At 44.9% G+C, this 17,493-nt stretch overlaps 1 protein-coding gene across 3 annotated transcripts in view; it reads left to right on the forward strand.

Moving 5' to 3' along the window:
- CIMIP4 (ciliary microtubule inner protein 4) overlaps positions 1-12,878 on the forward strand; it is a 31,909-nt gene extending 19,031 nt beyond the window's left edge. For 2 of the 3 annotated variants that reach the window (XR_012494116.2, XR_012494117.2), the window contains exons 6-8: positions 4,361-4,422; positions 6,415-8,272; positions 9,047-12,878. The gene's annotated coding sequence lies outside the window, so the exon portion shown is untranslated. The remainder of the gene's footprint in view (positions 1-4,360; positions 4,423-6,414; positions 8,273-9,046) is intronic. The other variant, XR_016020716.1, reaches the window with a different exon arrangement.
- The last annotated feature ends 4,615 nt before the right edge of the window (positions 12,879-17,493 follow it).

A 17,493-nucleotide genomic window follows, 5' to 3' on the forward strand; every position in this document is an offset into this window, starting at 1 on the left:
TACCTTGTCTGCCCTCCCTAGCAGGACCCCAATTATTTCCGGCCACCCATTCTTTCCCTATGAGCCCGTGGACTTCAGAGGAATCTGGTCACATCCCCTCCAATCCAGGGATAGTTTTGATTGGTCTCCCAGTAATTCTTGACCCCTCCCCCTACACATACAAAGTGATTGGTTCAGAAATGGCGATGTGACTCAATGTGGTCAATGAGATGCAAGGAAAGGTGTGTGTGTGTTTGTGTGTGTGTGTGTGTATGTGTATGTGGCCTCCTGGGAGATTCTGTTTTCTGCTAGGAGAGCTGGGGAACACTCCTCTTTCCTGTTGTATTGAGTGAGGAACTACACAGCTCAGTCTACTCTGAGCAGATACGCTCTGACCAGAAAAAGTACAGGCACTGTGGCATACGTTGGTCCTCCATGACCTCACTGAGCTGCTCCATCCACCTGGCCAGAAGCCACCCACCTCGGCACTTATTATAATGTCAGCCTAGACAACTGTTCAGCGAGCTCAACTTACCATTAACTGATAAGGGTCCCTGGTAACCATAGGGGAGGGACCTGGAAATTGGGGCCCCAGGGAAGAGGCCCCCGGAGAAGGGGTTCCAGATTAGGTAGTCATGTCTAGCAGCTGGTCCTGAGCCTTATTACTTAGTGGGTCTCCAAGCCAGTAGCACACACTACCCCCAGATCACGGCCCTGCTTTCTCAGAACGTACTTTTCTAGTGGGTGGTATTTGCTGAGTTCCAGCCCCAAATCTAGTGGCTTCAAACAACAACTATCGTTTATTTGTTTATGATTGTGCAATTTGGGCAGGGTTAAGGAGGTATGGTCCACTTCTGCTCCATGTGGCATCTGCGGTGAAGATGGCTGCTTCTCCACATGCTGGGTGCCTCTGCGGGGATGAATTCCACAGCTGGCGCCTGGCTGGTCATCACTTTCTCCTCATAGCTTGCTTGGGCTTCTTCCTGGCGTGGTGACCGGGTTCCAAAAGGAGCCTTCCAAAGGGACAAGATTCAACGTGCAAGAGCTTATCACGCCTTGCACTGGCTTGTTACCATCCCTGTGGTGAAAGGGACGTGTGGCCAAGCCCATACTCGTAGAGGGAGGAGACTGCACTAGACTATTCCTCTGGGCAGAACTGGTTCACTAGGGACCACCCCAATAACAGTCTCCCATGGTGATCATGCTTTGGAAAAACCAAAAGCAGATCACTGCCGGGAGAAGGAGGGCTGCCCGTCCTCCCACAGAAGGGAATGACTTCTTTAAGGTAGAATTGGAGCAGGATGCAGTATGGGGAGGTGAACTTAGCTTGATTTAATATTTACTTTTTTTTTTGGTCTCCTAATTTAAATTACTTAAGGGACAGTTAAAAGTTTCTCATGAGACTGCAGGGTCTGGATTTCTTTCAGCTAGAAATAATTGTGGCACATCTCGGGGAGATGTGTGCAAGGTGCTGAGTTCAGCTCAACTTCCATATCGGGTACCTAATTTCGGCAAGGCACTGTGCTTGAGCTAGAAAAACCTGACTTCATCTTGATTATGTAGCTATTATCCGCTCAGCACATGTGGCAACTGAAAAAACCCAGAGTATTATAGGTAAAGCAGACCACATACTGTTCGGACGTAGACATACGCCGTGATGTGTGTATGATAATGTGCCAAATGCTTTACACACACAACCTTATCGCATCCTTACACCAGCCCTTAAAGCTCTTAGCACGAAGGCAAGGAAGCAGAGGCTTGGAGAGGCCATGTAAATTGCCCAAGATTATACCAATAGGAAGCTGGGATTGAAAATGCAGGAATTTCCGACCAAAGCCATTTTCTACTCTACCAGGCAATCACACCATCATGTCAATAAATACACACCAAGCGCCACAAACACTTGGCCCTGATGGGCCCTGTGGGGGACAGCGATACGGATCCAGTGCCGTCCTTCTCCTCAAGAACTTTCCAGAACACTGAGGTGGAAGAAGCTGGTTTTGAGGCTCACCCATCCATCTGGCAAACAGGGAGTGCGCACCTACCCTCGGCCCAGCCCGGATCAATGGACTGGGAGTTCAGACATGAATGAGACACGTCATCTTTCTTCTATGCGTCCAGAGTCTGGTGGGGAGGGAGATATGTCAGTAAACAGATACTCGGAAGTTTTACACCTGCAGTGAGAAGTTCATACGGGCCAGAGGTGGCACCAAAAAGAACTTGGGGCGGGTCGGGGCTGGTGGTCACAGCAGGCCTCATTAGGAGGTAGCTCTTGAGATGAGTCTTGGGACATGAGTAGGTATGTTCAGGTAGATTGGAAGGGGCACAGCGGTCCAGACAGAGGGCACAGTGTGAACAAAAACCCAGTAGGGTGTATCTGGGGAGCTGTGGGTGGCTTGTTAACCTCGGAAGGTAGGGCTTCAAAGTGGGGCACGGTGGTCAGGTGGGAAAGGTCGGAAGAGAATGTATGCCTGGATGGGGCTGGTGTGCCCTGTGAGGGCCTAGGATGTGAGACCCAGCCCCTCCCCCAGGAGCCGACAGTCTGGCTGGAACATACAGGGTTAATAATGACTGAAGAAGCCATGCTGAAGAGTTGAAAAGATGTTCAATGTCTCCAATAATCAGAGAGATGCAAATTAAAACAATAAATTTATCGGGTTGGCAAACATTCAAATGCAAGTGTAGGTGAAAAGGAGGGAAATGGGAACACTCATATACACTCAATGAATTATGAGTGCAGAATGGCAAGGAAGAGTTTAGCAAAATTGAAATTGTATCTTATAACTTAGAAATTCCATTTCTGTGGAGCCTAGAGAAACTCTTCAACACACATACCAGGAGCCCTACACAGAGAGTCACTGCAGCATCGTTTGTAATTGCAAAACAACGTATGTGTCTGTGAACAGGAGAATGGATAAATGGGGTAATGTACGGCCATGGAAAGGAATGGACCACGTCTACACACACTGGCACGGAAAGATCTCACAATATATCATAGTGGGTGGAAATGACAGTCTGCAGAATGAGCCCCACGGTATAAAACGTACCATTTGTGTAACCTTCAAAAGGCGCACACACAACCACTCCATTGTTCATGGATACAGTTGTGCGAGTATGGAGGTGGATTGGAAGGGTGCTGCAGAGGTTCAGCTTCACATTACAGTGAGTTTAGTCCTTTTTAGACACAGCTTCGCTTTCTATCACTGCAAGAGAGAGCCGCCAAAATGCCCCCCAAGAGTACGCAGATGCTAGAAAGAGTAGCTGAGTAACAGAATGCTGGGGAGCTGAGCAATTTCAATTTTGACATGATACAGGTTTTATGACTTTGCTTCCGTTAAAGATTTCATTTCAGAACATTAAGAAGAATCCTTTTAAATGAAACATTGAATAGTATTTTGGAGAGAGAGAAGTCATCGTGGCAAAATGAAACCTGCATAGATTAAAAAAACTTAAGTGAGGCCTTTATTGCACTGATACTGTTTCCAATACTGTTCCTTGTTTTTCATGCTCCTGAGGTCCCTAGATGGTGGAATTCATAGTGATTCTTAAGTTTCAAAGGAGATACAAGGACTAGATCTTAAATAGCATTAATTCACATAGTGGAAAACTTATTCACCCTTGAATTCATGCAGGGCCTCATTTGCTCATAGCGCTTCAGAACCATCTTCATAATTTCTGTTATATCCAAGTACCTCCTGAGGGGGAACCTGTAAAAGCAATCCTGGGATGCTGTGACCTAGTCCCTGTTGAGCAGCCCCACGTGGCTATATTCCCAGTCTAGTTCGCCCTCTGGTGGCAGTATCTCTAAATTGCAGGCTGAGTATTTAGGTCTCATAAATCTAGGATGCACATACTAAGGAGGGAACCTAATCAATATTCAGTTACGTCTTTATAACCACGTCTTTCCTGTCTCCACCCATAGCTCCATTTTATAGACGAGGAAATTGAGACCCAGTTGAGTGGATGTATCTCTGATCTGGAAGTAAACAGTCCACAATGGTCAGCTTTCCAAATACAAACTGTCAGTGATGATGCTGGGTGGCAGGCAGAGTTTTTCCCCATTTTCCCTCTGGGAATCATGGTCTCTGATAAGCAGCAGTAAGCAAGAGCTGCAGCAAATGCAGAGGAAAATCCAAATGCAGGTTCGTGGTCAAGAGGCAACAAGAGACTTTGCAGCCCTAGGTGACTCTCTAGCTGGGCTCCAGTCTTTAGGAAGACCATCTCACTTGTCAGAGCTGGTTCTCATCTATGGCAGGGGCGTTAACACCTCTCTTAGAGGTCATTGTAAAGATTGCCTGAGAAAATGCACGCCCAGGACCTGGCACAGGGCATAGCCCTCTTACTGGTGTGTAATAAATGCTTCTTCTTTTCCTTCCGTCAGGTCCAGGTCTCCCAACTATGTGTTTCAAGGAACCCTGGGACATATTAATAAGCTCTGTTAAGGTAAGAGTGTCTGAACCTGTAAGGAGTTTTTATAAGATTTTATTTGAGCCAAACTGACGACAGTTGGTGAGAAGCAAGATCTCAAATGCTCTAGAAAAATGACCATTTTTTTGCAGTTTCTTTTATACTTTTAAAATTCATGAGAGACTGTAAGGAAGATTACGTGGAAATGGCAGAAAGCAAGGCGCAGGATAGTGAATAAGAGTATGTGCTGCCTTGAGGGTGGTTACACCTTCGATGGGTCTGGAAAGGAGAATTACCCCTGACATATCAAGGGTGTATCAACCTAGAAGCACAAAAAACAATGGGCAGGTAAAGGTAAGCCTTTCATTAAAGACCTTACATGCCTGGGGCGTGACTACTCACCATGACCTGCTTAGTTAGGAATTTATGATCAGATCACCCTGTCAGGTTACTCTCGGTCACTGGACTTGTTGGTTTTATTAAAGAACCCTGTTTTCGTCCACAATGCTATGTGAAAAATTGTCCCATTGTCAGGTGAATTTGGCTTATTCTGGTTTAAATAGCACTATACAGAATTATTTTGTGCAAGACTTCTTAGAATCTGGAACATGCTAAACATGCTAAAATCACTCTGTCACTCCAAATTACTGCATGTATTGTTCACAGTTCCCCACTGTGCCTGGTTCAGACAGAACAAGTCGCTAGTAGCTGTGACAAAGCCTGGGAAGTAACAGAAGCCTGGGAAGTCAGTCCACAAAGAGTAGACCTGTTTTTGGGGGTGGTAAATGAACCGATGTGTAAACCAGGGTGCTCCTTATCAGGGCTCACAGAACACTATGTGTGTCACCGGGCCTGGCCACGTCCTCCCTCTGGCCAGCCCCACAGGTATCCCTTCGGGTGCCTGCAGATAAGTAATCAGAGAAGGCGTGAGCCTGTCCTCAAACAAGGGGTGGGGGGCAGTTTCATGGCTGGTACTGTACACATCAGGCTAAGTGAGGGCTATTCCAGGCTCCCGCTCACCTCCCTATGCTGCTTGCTTCCCTGGGTTACAAGCCAAAGGGTGACCTGCCCCAGGCAATGGCCAGTGGTAATCTCTTTCCAGTGGGCCAATATTTACTGAGCACCTACTATGTGCTGGGTGTTTGGCATCACGGGGGAGACATGGATGTAATCCTTCTGCTCAGAGAACTCCTAGGCTAGGGTGTGATAATGGGGGACGTAGACAAGCACAATACAAGGGAGTGAGAGGGGAAGAGAGGATGCAGCAAGGGTGGGGGTCGAGTCTGGGGCCTCTAGAGCAGGACTTTAAGAGCTGTGAAGCACTGCCCCAGGCCACAGGCAATTTGGGGGGGACTGCTGGAATCCTGGAGCAGGTCAGGGTGCTGGTGTAGACTGGTGGGGTATAGAACATTCCAGACCTGAGGAAGGACATTTGTGACTCTTAGCCTTTTGGAGGTCAGAAGTGATGAATTCCATAGCTGCTACTTGCGCCCCAGCTGGCTCCCACAGCACTTCCGCTTAGGTTGTCTCTAAGGCCTCCAGCCATCATGATTGTAGGTTCTGCATTCGATTTCACTCCTAACAAATTTCCCCTAGGTCTTGTTTTGCTTTCGGTTAGGTCTATTTATCCCTTTTGGCCAGGGTAATCCCCCACTGCCCGGCCTCCTTGCAAATGTTTACCACAGAAAAGTTAAATCACTGTGGAGACAATGTATTTTCTCAGATCTAAGAGACTCGAAACCCAGGGTGACTCCATTAAGAATAATAGCAAGCACTGAGACAGAGCTTTAGATGCATTGACTCAATCACAACACTTCTACAACATAGGTACCTTTAGTGTCCCCATTTTACAGATCCAGAAATTGAGGCACAGAGAGGTCCAGTGACTTGCCCAAGGTCACACAGTAAGTGCCGGAGCTGGAATTTGAATTTCGTGGTCTAACTTTGAAGTCCATGTCCTTCACCAGTAGGTTACATTGCTTTGAGGGAGTGCAAATGATGTTTTCTTTCTTTCTTTTTTTCCCCCAGGAATTAGTGTGGGCAGGAGCAAGACCTCTGGAATGTTTGTATAAAGAATATAGAGGAGAAATAAAACAACACTGGAACACTGAGAAAAACAAAAAGAGTCCAGAGGAGGAAGTTCACACAGTGATGTTTATATTTGCTGCTACTCCTTCAATTCTTCCTGGTAATGAAATGCCAGCAAGCTTTTAAAGCTGGTGAAGAAGGAGGACAAGCTGCAGAGCATTTGGTGTAAAGAGGAGCCAGGCGACATCTGCAAGGAAAATGAACAGAGGTGATATGTACAGGCAACAATGCATGCAGGGCTCTGGGACTATAGACCTGAGGTTCTTAGCCCACGTGCTCCCTCCCTAAAGAGGAGCGCTAGGGCAAAGGCTGGGCAGTCTTTACAGACCTCCTGTACTCGCTTATTAACAAATGGGAAAACTGAGGCACACAGTGGCGAGGGGAGGGAAGTGAAGTGGTGCCCTCTCAGTGACCTTGTTACCCTCGCTAACTCAGCTTGCAGTGCGCAGAGTTGGGTCTTGGGTCTCAGGGTTCTCCCTCTGATGCAGTTCAGCTGCCACACAGATGTGAGATCCAGGTGAGTTACTGACACCTGCTCTGAGCCTGGAGCTCCTGTAATGGGACAGTCCGAGGACCTAGCTCATAGGGTGGCTGTGAGGTTAACCCCGAGTGTCCCTACGTGTCGTGAATGCAGCAGTGCCTGGCACAGAGTCGTGCTGTGCAGTTGTATTATTTTCCATGCACTCTTGCTCCCCGGAAATCATTAAAGAAGAAAGAAGCAAAGAATGGAAAACAGGAAGAAACCCTTTTAATTGGGAAGCTGAAAAACTGAGAGGGGAGATGGAAGACATCCACAGGGTCAGAAATCAGACCCTGGGGTGCCCCCTCCTCCGGAGTCTGAGAAAGGCTTTGCCTGCAGGAGGAAGATAAACACATTACCCATTACCCAGCTGCCTTCTCCGTGGTCAGCTGGCTGAGCCAAGACATTTAAAAACAACAGCTCAAGACAGTCCATGGGGCAGAGCCCTGATGATTGGGTCCAAGCCTTGGGGGGCAGCCTCAGAGTTTGGGTTCCCCAGAAGCAGACCTGGGCAAGGATTTACTTGGGAGCCATTAGTAGGAGGTGACAGCTGGAGAAGTGAAAAGTGAGAGAGAAGGAAGGCAAAAAAAAAAAAAAAAAAAGCATTGTTAAGTAAATTACTGCTCAGACAACTGGAAGGAACTGGAACTTAATTTCCCCAAGGAACTCTGAGAAGCGCTGTGGACCCTGAGCTTGACAGTTATCCCACACAAGGGGTGTGAGGTGAGGGCTGCTCCTGGGGCACCCACTCCCTGGCACTTGCAGCCTTTGGCAATGTTCCAACAGCCAGAGAGCGTCCTCCCCCGGGGAAGGCTGTGTAGGCACTGTTGAGTGGAAGCCAGGTCCAGTTCCTTGGAACCACAAAGGTGGCAGGGGTGTGGTGTCAAAGGCAAACACAGCCAGACTTGAGTTTAACGGTTGCAAACAGATTTTATTCAGTAACTTCTGACAGCAGGGCAAAGAGCTGGGTCAGGTCTGTGTAGAGGGCACTGGGTGTTTTAAAGGGAGAATGAGAGTGTAAGGAGGGGGAGAAAGCAGGGCTCAAGTGAAAACTTCCCCAGGGTTGGTCAGTGTGGATGTGGTGAGGCCAGCGGTGTCTGCTGCCTGGAAGTGATGAAAGCTGGGATTCTGTCCCCGCACAGAGACTAGGAGTCAGAGGCCCGTCCTTCCTGACTACATTTCAAAGAAATGGCTTTCATTCAGGTCCTTGAGAAAGACACTCCTGGGTTGTAGGAGCTACACAGACATCTCTAATAGACAGAGGAAGGATTAACAACGGTAAGCGCTTTGTAGTGAATGCCCTAAGAAAGGGAGGGCAGGGACCTGGGTCATGTGTTGGCTGGAACAAACAGTAAATTCTGCTGGCAGCTCAGGCTGGCATTTCAGTGGGGGGTCTGGGGTCATCCTAGGGACACAACCTTACGCTGCTAGAAGCCCTGCCAGAGTTTGGTTAAGTCTGTTAGTGGGGGTTTTGGACAGAGTCCTTATGTGCGGAGAGTTTGGTGGGCGGGGCCTGACAGCACCTATTACAGGTCACATGGGGGAAGCCAATCCATTGGCCATTCTGCTTGGGGCCTGAGTCAGAGACCTGGAACACAGAAACCTGCTCTCTCTCTCTCTCTCTCTCTCTCTCTCTCTCTCTCTCACACACACACACACACAAATATACTATAGATGGACACACGGCATATCACCTAAGCAAATATAGTAATATGTTCATTCATGCGGGCACAGACGGCCTCATATCAACACGATACATACACACAAATGTACTTGTTTGTACACATGCACAGCTATGCAAGGCATACAAAAACATCTCTTAACATACACACATCCAAATACAAATATGCAAGTAGGGACAGCTTCATGGATGTGTAACCTATACAGTTCCACAAGGCCCCAAGCTCAGAAGGGTCCCACACTTGGTTTAATGCGCTACTGTTGTGGTTTTGAAATGTTTAATAATTTTTGAACCAATGCGCGCACACACACAGTTGTTCTCTATCTCATTATGTCTTATTCTTTCCTCCTGTCTTGTCTTCACACTGGAAGTTCCCACGAAGCTCCACTCTCAACCCTGAAACCAGTGGCTGAAGATGAAAACTGAAAACAACAGCTGGAGGGGCTGCCCCTACAGATAGGAATGACGTAATTTCGCTGTCGACCTGTAGGTGGCAGCACCAAGCCGAGCCAAACAGCAGGGGCGGAGGACGGGAAGATGGGGGGCGGGGCGTGGAGGAAATGGGTGTCACTCCTGGAATCTACCCTTTTGCAGAAAGCGTGGAGATTTCCCAAAACAACAGTCTCCAGGGGATTTATCTAGTCTGTTTTTCTGTGCCTTTATTTTTACCCAATTCATTTTTTCCATTATTTTTAATATTTTTCTTTTTTTTTGTTTCTTAAATTTTTCTGACTATAAAAGCAACACATTTTATTAAAGAAAATAAGACCCACAAAAAAGTAAAAATCATCCATAACCTGACACCCTTTGGTTATTTTCTTTTTAAGGCTGTAAAAGGAAGTGGCAGTATTTCATTTACTCTAACGACTTGGCACATACCCTGGCGGACATTTTTCTCTGCTTAAGCACCTACGTATATTTCTTATGTACACATATAAACACACGTGTTTTATTTTCTCCCAAATAGACATATTCTACACAAATTCTTCAACTTACTTTTTCCCTTAATATGATCCAATCATGTTTTCAAGTTGGTGTGTCTAAATCTGCCCCAACTTTTAAACATTTGGGATCTAATATTCCGAAGTCTGGCTTTTAGCATAACTTAAGTAGCCAGTGAATTGAACACTCTGCACTCAGTGGGTGCAAACACAAGGCAGTTTTATATCCTCCCATTGTGGCATCCTCACCGGGCTATGTGGACTCTCCCTTTCACATCCCTTAATGACATCTTGGGCAAGTTCCTCAGCTTTCTGACCACTAACAGTATGTTAGAATTCACCCCATTCAGTCTCATTCTCTCTCCTCCCGCAGCTTGACCCCGGTTGAGAGAGCCAGAGAGAGAGAGAGAGAGAGAGAGAGTCATGGTCATTTGGTCCTTCTCACCCCTTTCTGATGATGGGTTAGGGCTGAGGGCTGGAGGAGGGTGTACCTCTTTTCGTGTGCCCCTGCAATCAGCATTTGTTATGGTGGCTGCTTCTCTGGCTGGCTCTGACCAGCTCTCGGAGCCTTCTCTGGGGGAAGGGGTGCATGTTCCGCGTGGACATCTCCATCGCACAGTGTCCCGATGAGGGAGCTGCAAGAGGCTCAGCTGCTCCCATCCTGCTCTGCCCTCCTCTGTGCAACACCCCCATAGCCTCTGCCTGCTGGGGTGTTCTCACCCAGTGGCCTGCCCTCTTGGATGGGCTCTGGGTGGCCATTCAGCCTTGTTACCTTCCTCAGGGCCCACTTGAATTTTGGGAAGCTCCCTCATGCTTGTGCCATCAGATGGGAAGAGCATAGGCAGCCCCACTTCCCCCACCACTCCACCTATCATCTCTTTCTAGTTTTCTTCCCTCCACGTACAGAGGTTCAGAAGACAGAACAGCAAGTCCCCTGCAGGCACAGTCACCTAACTGGGGAATAAAATGTCAGTCTCCCTTCCCTGCAGGTACCCCCGGCCTCTACTAGAGAGTTGCGTCCTCACGTGGCCTGGGTGGTAAGGAGCGCCCACTCCCTTCCCCATCGAGAGGGCAGAGAACAGCACGGCTTTTCCTACCAAGCACTCAGCTCTCTGACAGTCTTCCCTCCTTTCTCCCCAGGCTCCTGGAATGGAGGGGCGGGGGAAGGCCAGAGTGTGTTACAGGTGACTTGGGGTCGCAGAACTCAGAAAGGGCATCTGACCTCGTTGCTTGCGATTCTTTTCAGATGCGGTGTCCTTGCTGCCTCCGTCTAAATTTGGCGGAAAGAGATCGGATCCTTTTTTATACCACATACAAAAATTAACTTGAAATGGATCAAAGACGTAAGTGTAAGACATGAAATTATACGATTCCTAGAAGAAAACATAGGGGAAAAAATCTCCTTGACATTTGTCTTGGCAACAATTTCTTGGAAATAGCACCAAAAGCACAAGAAACAAAAGCAAAAGTAAACAAGTGGGACTACGTCAGACTAAAGAGCTTCTGCACAGCAAAGAAAACAATAAAATGACAAGGCAGCCGACAAATGGGAGGAAATATTTGCAAATATATATATTATAAGGGTTAATATCCAAAAAATATAAGGAACTCTTACAACTCAGTAGCGAAAAACAAAAAAACAAAAACCCAAATAGCCTGATTAAAAAGTGGGCAACGGACCCGAATAGACATTTTCCCAAAGAAAACATACAGAAGGCCAACAGGTACCTGAAGAGGTACTTCACATCATGAATCATCAGGGAAATGCAAATCAAAACCACAGTGAGATGTCACCTCACCGTTAGAATGACTGTTGTTAAAGACATAAGAGTTAACAAGTGTTGGTGTTATATACAAGCTAGGTATATAATGGAATATTATTCAGCCATAAAAAAGAAGGAAATCAAGTTGCCATTTGTGACAACATGAATGAACCTAGAGGGCGTTATGCTAAGTGAAATAAGTCAGACACAGAAAGACAAATACTATATGATCTCGCTTCTATGTAGAACTTAAAAATTCAGACTCATAGAAACAGAGACGAGAATGATGGTTGCTATGAGCCAGGGTGGGGTGGGGACGAGGGGAAGAAATGGGGAGATTTTCGTCAAAGGTGCAAACTTTTGGTTATAAGCGGAATAAGTTCTGGGGATCTAATGGACAGCACGATGACTAAAATTCTATTGTATACTTGAAATTTGCTAAGAGAATAGATCCCAAATGCTGTCACCACATACACAAAAGAGGGTAACTGTGTAAGGTGATGGGTGTGTTAATGAACTTGGGGGTGGTGATCATTTCACGATGTGTACATATATTAAATCATTACGCTGCATACCTTAAAAACCACCTTATACAACCTAAATATGTAAAATTTTTATTTGTCAATCACACCTCAATAAAGCTGGGGAAAAAATAAAAATAATTTGGTGTGATGAGACATCGTGAGGCCTATCGAGCATGGAGAAGCCTGGTTTCCATCAGTCATCTGGGGACAGGGAGCCTCACTGCAGTGCAGATGTGCAGCTGCACGAGACAAAAATATTACCTAATGAGCACGCAGAGCATCTGCTCAGAGTGAATCGTTAGCACAAGTTCATAAAAGGACATAATTTGTGATGATGGGCAAGCACTTGGTGACTGATAAAACCTGCTGGATCTTTCAGGTGTGACCTCTCCACCCCTGCAACCTCTGTAGAAACACTAAGAGAGGGCGTGGTTTACTACTGGAAGAAAGGAGAAACAAAACGCTTGACTGAGGGACCATGAGCATCACCTTATTCTCTCTGGTCTATTTGTATCCTTGTCTATCAAATAGACCTTTGGAAATGTGATGATTCCTGCTTCAGTGGTGAGAGGAAAACCAGCCTCCTTGAAAGGCGCTGTCGTGGTTTTTCTTTGCAGACCAGGGACGATTGACAGTGGGAGACACCGCCTTTGAAATGGGCTCCCAGAATTCAGTGGGGCATGATGGGAACCAGGTGGAGTGGAGGTCAAGCGAGAACATCAAAGGTGGACGTGGTTAGTGTAATGGGAAGCAGAGATGAAGCAGTCACAGTATAGTATGACCTGACAGGTCTTTAGCAGCAGTTGACTGGTCTGACATAATTGGGCAGCTTAGTAAAGTTTTAATCTGGACACGTGAAAAATCTCTTAGTGAATGGAGATGTGATTTGCATCACTTTACTAAGGATTTAGGCCTCCTTGTTCAATTCCTAGGACTGAGCCAGCTCCCGACCCAGGGCCCCTTCATGGAAGGGAAGAGCGGATTCGCTCGAGGAAGGATCCTGCTACACTGCCATATATATATATATATATATATATATATATATATATATATATATATATATATATAGTGAAATAAGTGACATATATATATATATATATATATATATATATATATATGCTAAGTGAAATATATATATATGGTAAATGTTTCTTCTTAACTTTTCCACAGGGTCTGTGCGTGGGGAAAGGGAAGTACCCTGACTTTTTGAAGATTATTGCTCCAGGAACAAGGCTAGAGCTGGGACTGATCTTTTTTTTCCCCCCTTTCTTCCGCACCCCGCCCCCTGCCACTGGTTCAAGCCGTTGTTTCTCAGTCTAGTTGTGTAGGACACAGCTCCCTGGTCCATGCTGGTGTTATGAGCCTTGTGCTCCCGGGCTGACTTGGTCGCCGGTTGTTGGTTAGCCGTTCACAGCAGCTCACAGCAGCCCACGGCAGCTCTCGCTACTCACGATGGCTGCCGGCCACTCACACTGGCCACCGGCCACTCATGGCGGCACATGGTAGCCCATGGCAGCACACAGCAGCCCATGGGGACTGGCCTTTCCTAATGGCTCACTAGCAAAAATTTCGTTCCATTCTACCTCTAGTTCTCTTGGGCCACCGAAAATCAGTGACAGTGGCCCTTCCCCCTGCACGCTTTCTTCAAATCTGTCAGTAGTTTCTCTTAGAGCTTTTGGGTTTCATTCCTTCAGTAGCATTTACACATCTACAATACACCAGATGCAGTTTCTAGCTCTGGGACTATAAAAATAATGACAAAACCAGACAGACTCCCTTCTCTCCTGACTGTTTAGTACTCTAGTCATGATTAGAAGGACAGTCCCACGTAAAGATCATAAAAAGAGTTGTCTGTAACTTTTTTTCTAGCACTTTCATGGTATTCTATTGTTTTATTTTTAGATTTTTTTGTGAATGGTAGGAACCCTAATTTGGTATCATGAAATGAGAGCTAATTATCGCAGCAATTTTTGTGTGTGTGCAATCCATCCTTTCCCCATGATTTGAAATGGCATCCTTGTCTTACAGTAAATACCCACATATCTGGTTTTATTTTAGACTCCCATGACAGTGACTCTCTAAAATGGTTCCCAGTGATTCCTGCCTCTTGGTATCCATGCCCTTTTGTAATGCTCTGCGTGGGAGAGTGGGTTGGACCTAGTGACTTGCTAACCAACAGAACACTGCAAAAGTGATGCGATGTCACTTCAAGATTAGGTTATAAAAGGATGTGACTTTCTCCTACTGATGCTCTCTGTTCCCTCTCACTTGCTAACTTTGGTGAAACTAGCTGCTATGTTGCAAACTGCCTGATGGATTGGCTTTATGTGTCAAGAAATGGAGGGTGACTGGGGTCTGGCCAGTAGTCAGGAAGGAACTACGGCTCTCAGTCCAGAAATCCGCCAGGAACTGTATCCCACCAACAATCACTGAATGAGCTTGGAAGCGAATACTGGCTCAGTTGAAACTTGAGATGACTGTGGCCTTGCCAGAGACTCTAAACTAGAGGATCCAGCTGAGCCACATCTGGTCTGACCCAGAGACCATGAGATTATAAACAGTGTTGTTTTAAGCCAGGCACAGCCTGTCGCTGTTGCCAATCCTCTGCTTGAAGGGCAGTCTTAGAGTCCGGCTTTATACCAGTTCTCTTTCAGACATGGCAACACCAGTGGGATTTGCCCCTAACCTAAGACACCCTCTGTAACAACCAGATGGAGAAGATACCATGGTCCACGTGACATCCAATCACAAGTTCCTTTTATCTCCCTTGGGATAATACTGCAATCACTTTAATTTTTCAGAGAAGCATGTATGCATATAAATAGCAAGCAAGTGGAATTCCAACCACAGGAGTTATTTTAAAACACACACACACACACACACACACACACACACACACAATTTTAAGAAAGCAACTTTGAACAAAGAACTTGCAGACATGTGTAATTCCTTAGAAATAAGCAAGCTTTCCTTGGAAGGGACATGAAGCCCTCTGCATCACCTGCTTAAGAAAAATAGACAGCAGTTAATGATACAGAAAAAAAAAGAAAGAAAGAAAAAAAAGAAAGAAAGAAAGAAAGAAAGAAAGAAAGAAAGAAAGAAAGAAAGAAAGAAAGAGAAAGAAAAGACATATTCTCCTCTTCTCACTAGAAGAAAGTCCTGATGATTTCGTATCATGAAATCTTAGGCTCCATGCAGAGTTTTCCCAAGGGAACCTGATAACGGTCCCCCAAGGTGGAATGTTAGTTAATATGATGAAATTACAACTAGGACTCTTTCTGCTTCCAGATTAAGAAATATTTTGCATTGAGGGTATTAATGATCTTATCTATTCCATGTAGATTATGTCAACAATTTCATCCTTAGTGTTTTAGAAGCCTCAACGCTGCCCCTGTCTACATCAAATTTTAAAAAGAGAAAACAAAAGCAAATGATGTACAAATGAGAAAAGTAGATATTGTCATAGACATAGAGAACATTAATGGATTAAAAGAAATATTATATGCAAGTTTTTGCCAATAATTTGGAAACTCTAGATGAAATGTACACTATTATGTAACATATAATGTACCAAGACAAACTGAAAAAGTAAAAATGCTAATGTAAAGGACAAAGATGAGAATCTTTCTGATGTTGATTTTAATCTGATGCTAAATTTAATAATGTGCCACATAAGAAGCATATAAAATTAATAATGTGCCACAGAAGACAGGCTCAGCTCCCAGGAGGGGCTTTTGCTTTGGGCACAGACCCTTGAGAGGTGAATGCTAGCTGTCATGCAGGAAAAGAGTATTTCTCAGAAACCAAGTCCCATTTTAAGTGGTAAAATACAAAACAAAAATAAAAACAAAACAAAAACAAAAAAACCCAGAATGATCATAGAAAACAATGGAAAAACATATTTAATAATTACCACTTATAAATGCGTCAAGCCCAGACAGTTTAACAGGCAAATTCTTCTAAGGTTATTAAAGTTTTTAAGTTCTTTTGAGGCAAATTACGTTTAAGCAACAGATAATCACTGTGTTATTTGAATGCTCCCAAAAGAAAGGTAAAGATGGAAGGAAAGCTTTCCAATTAGTTCAGTGCAGTTCTCACATTCTTTAAATGTGGGAGAAAGCACATAAGCCCTTCTTTATAAAGAAAACCGACGATCAGGAAGATGAGGTCCTGTTTAGATTGGAAGTAGGCTAGCAGCTAATCTGAAATGGGTTTGCAGGCTGGAGTATAAAACTAAGGAAAAAGCCTCAAAACAAATGTATTTTTGCTTTACTTGAACTCAAACTGCTGTCTTCCAGAAAACTGAGTTCCTCTGATGCTAAGAAACATGTTCATTTACTCTTTATTATTCCTATTAAGACTCTAGAATAATTCAGTTGTTTTACATGCGTGTGCAGCGTTGCTTAAGCTAAATTATATAATTCATGAAAACTGATGATGGCTCAAAAATTATGTCTGTATATGTAAATGATTCAATAGCGAGCTTAGCAAATCTCAGAGCGTATGAAGCCTCAGTGGATGATTGCAGCATTAAGAGACATCCTTCTCTTCCCTTTTTACTGTAAGAGAATTTTTAAATACATGCTATGTGACAGCTTTCTTATCCTTAAAACCAATACTTTTTTGTTATTATATTTTTACCTTTTTCTTCCATGTTCCCCAAATCTGATAAAGTTAGCACAAAAAGAGATCTACAAATTAACCTTACTTATAAATGCAGACACAAAATAGTAGCTAAAATATTGGCAAATCAAATCCAGCAGTATTTCAAAGGAATATCTGTCTGAGCAGAATTTATTCCAACCATGCAGTGACAGTGCAAACTTAGGAAATCAATCAGCACAATAAATGAGAGTCAACCCATGACATTAGAAGTCTCCCCATAACCCTGGTGGGTTTGGGGTTCCAAAAGAATGTCCCACCACTGTGGCTTCCATGTCACAAAGCTAAGAATTGCCAAAGCAGAAATTGTACCAGTCAAAGTTAAATAGAAAGGAAGACTTTATTCAAGGCTATTGCAATAGGGGAGAGAGACTAGAACCAAGTCTGAACTCAACTCCACTGAAGCACAAGTGTGGGAGGGCTTATAAGTGCTGGTGTGAGAGAGAGATCCTGGGCCATCTGTGTTTTTGCTAATTGACTTTACCCAAAGGAAAGGTAAACTTTGTCCTGTCTTATGAGAGGAGGGAACTTTACAACCCACTGAGGTTAGGGTCCTTCCCACCCACAGAGACTGGGAGATAGAGACACTATCTTCTTGATGATAACACGTCAAAGGGATGGCTCCAAGTTCCTTGAGAAAGACAGTTCTGGGTCATAAAACTGGAGAGAGGCTTTCAAAAAAGATTTTTATATATCTCAAAGGGGCAGAGAAGGAACTTACAAGTTTTCTAAAGAAAATGGTCTAAGAAAAGGGAGGGCAGAGCCTAGAGTCAAGAAAAAGCTTGTCTAAGGTTTAGTCACGCTGAGAGGAATATAAGGATGTCTTGGTCACAGCTCCCTGTCACCTGCCTGGTGTCCACCTACAGGAGCCCTCTGGTGTGATCTCAATCTGATGCTCATTTTATTAAAACACCTCACATGGCTGCTT

This window comes from Rhinolophus sinicus, chromosome 1 (assembly GCF_057876585.1).
Source record: "Rhinolophus sinicus isolate RSI-liver-muscle chromosome 1, RSI-T2T, whole genome shotgun sequence".
NCBI classification, from domain to species: domain Eukaryota; kingdom Metazoa; phylum Chordata; class Mammalia; order Chiroptera; family Rhinolophidae; genus Rhinolophus; species Rhinolophus sinicus.